A 2,797-nucleotide genomic window follows, 5' to 3' on the forward strand; every position below is an offset into this window, starting at 1 on the left:
CAATACCTGAATTTGGGTAAGGCTTAGCTGGAAACTTATGTATTTTAGTATGGGTTCCCTCTGAACAAGCGTCATCGGGGTTATGCCGGAGGCTGTCTCTACCACAAAAGGAATGATGTGAAATGACGTGAAATGAGGTGAATGTCCTACCCAAGCCCTGTGCAGTTCCCGGGTTGACGGTTTGTTTTCACCGGGAGGCCAAGCTCATAGGGAGAGGTGCCTATACTAGAGTATGTAAATGAAAGGTTAGGATTGGTAGTTCGCGTACTGCGTACGATAAATCAGGGCCAGTTACCCCTGACGAACTATTGCAATTGTTGTGGCACAAGTGTACAACCTCTACAGAGTTAAACCTATTCGAATAGCCGCGTCCGCGGTCATGGACAGTTGGGAAGGCCATACTGTTCCGTCATCAGAACTTTTCTAAAAATATGAATGGTGACTTGTGAATTTGAATTTGAAAGGTGACTTTGACTTTGAATCACAACAGAGTTGTGGGAATGACACTAATGTTCCCACTTGAGTTAGTTAGCACTTGAATAAGTCTTTTCTCAAATACTTGTGAACTAAAATTGGCTTTATGCAAAATAAACTAGAGCTTAGCACCACCTTACTAGAATTGTTAGCACTTACATTAGTATTAGTTTGCGAGTACTTTAAAGTACTCACGGCTTTGTCCCTGGCTATTCAAATGGCCAGACTATGACGCTGAGCAGCAGTATGAAGAGGACGACCAGCAAGACGCCTACGACAACTAGGGAATCTTCTGACGTCAGACGTTGGCCTGTGGACTAGAGAGTCCCTTCTATTTACGCTTCCGCTATGAAACTATGAACTTTGTGTCCGTTGATCAATAGATCAACTATTTGTGTAATATTGGATCATGTGATCTCGATTTGTAAGACGACTATGGTATGTAATGAATGATGACTTATGATATTCAACTGTTATGTCTCGCAACAACAATATTCCTGGGATTGCGATGTATGGCATAACAGGCATCTGGACTTAAAAATCCGAGTGTTGACAAGTGTTTTTGGGATATTCATGGTTGACTTCGCGATAGGGCCCTAGGGAGGCCGAAGCCGTACTAGGAGACCCATTAGTCAAGTTCTTAAGCATGATAGACATCTCTGCCATTTGGCTTTGTAGCTCATCCTCCTTTTTCTTCTTCTCGGCATCATATGCCAAGAATCTAGATTTCATCTCTTTAACCGAAAGGTTAGAGTCTTCATCTAGACCCTCGAATAGTTTATCCATCTCACTCTTAAGGCGGTGAAGCCCTTAATAAGAGTCCAGGCTCTGATACCAATTGAAAGTATAGAGATGGTAAACCTAGAGGGGGGGGGGGTGAATAGGTTTCTACAGATTTTAATTCTTTCTTTGCAATATTAGGCTTTGCGGAATATAAAGGTGAGCCTAATGCAAACTAGGTGAAGCAACGTATATGAGGATACAACTAACTCGAGCACGAAGGCTCTCTCAGGCAGTTAAATCACAAGTAAGGAGTTCGGTTAGAGATAACCGATAGCACGCGAAGACGAGGATGTATTCCCGTGTTCCCTTCCTTTGCAAGAAGGTACGTCACGTTTGGAGGGGTGGAGGTCCCACGAAGGATTCCCCACGCCACGAAGGCTCACCCTATTCTCCGGAGCCTATCCCACGAAGGAATAGCTCACTCACTTGTGGTAGACTTTGAGGTAGCCTCCAAACCTTCACAATCTTGCCCGGAGAAAATCCACAACCCCGGATGCTTCCGGACTCCTCTTGCCCACCTAGGGTTTCCAAGGAACCCTAGGAAGCAAGCTTCTCGATGAATACAAGGGGGAATGAGATTTGGCTTGGTAGAACAGTAGATCGGGTCCTCCTCTAGTGATTCCCCAGAGGGATTTGAGTTTGGGTGGAGGAGGAGGGAGATCGGAGGCTTTTGGTGTTTCTAGTAATGGTGTAAGAGAGAGAGAGCTCAAGAACAGTTTGTAATGTAGTGCCTAAGTGTTCTGAGGTAGGAGAAGGCCTATTTATAGTGTACTTCGAAATATGACCGTTGGTCACTTGCCACCTCAGCTTTCTTCTCGTCAAACCCGGTCAACCGGGCCAGTGACCGGACTGTCCGGTCTGTAATCCGGTCCGACCGGACCAGTGACCGGACCAGCAGGTTGTGACCGGATGCTGGGCCGGATCCTCTTTTTCTTCGTCCAGGGGCTCTTTCGGTTGGCGCCCGATTGGCGCCCGTTCGACCGGACCGTGCACCGGACTGGCCGGTCTGAGGCCCGGCTGACCGGGCGGCAAACCGGATTCTTCTGGCGTTGGTTTGCAGCCCGGTTGGCGCCCGATCGACCGGACCGTGCGCCGGACCGGCCGGTCTGTGGCCCGGTCCAACCGGGTGACAGACCGGATTTCTTCTGTAGACCCCTTTTCGATTGTTGTTGAAGTGGGGGGTCTCCTTTAGCCTTCTTGTTCCTTTGGTACACCATTTATGCCTCTTTGCCTAATACCTGAGATAATCCTTATAAACATATTAGGTCAAATACTCTAGCACGGTGTCATTGTTACCAAAATAATGGATAAGGGTAAAATACCCTTACAGTGGTGCAAGCGAGCCTGGCGGGAGAGAGGAGGGAGCGGAGGAGGAACCAGATGAAGACCACTTTCGTCGCGATGATGCTCGTAGTGACTCTCGTCTATTTGTAACTAGGGATGATGAACTTTGTATCAAGTAAAACTTGTGTAAAAATTTGACACTTGGCACTATATGTATCTCGGGCTGTAAGTAATGTGATGATATAGTAATGTGTAT

The sequence above is a fragment of the Lolium perenne genome, chromosome 6 (assembly GCF_019359855.2).
Source record: "Lolium perenne isolate Kyuss_39 chromosome 6, Kyuss_2.0, whole genome shotgun sequence".
Classification (NCBI taxonomy): domain Eukaryota; kingdom Viridiplantae; phylum Streptophyta; class Magnoliopsida; order Poales; family Poaceae; genus Lolium; species Lolium perenne.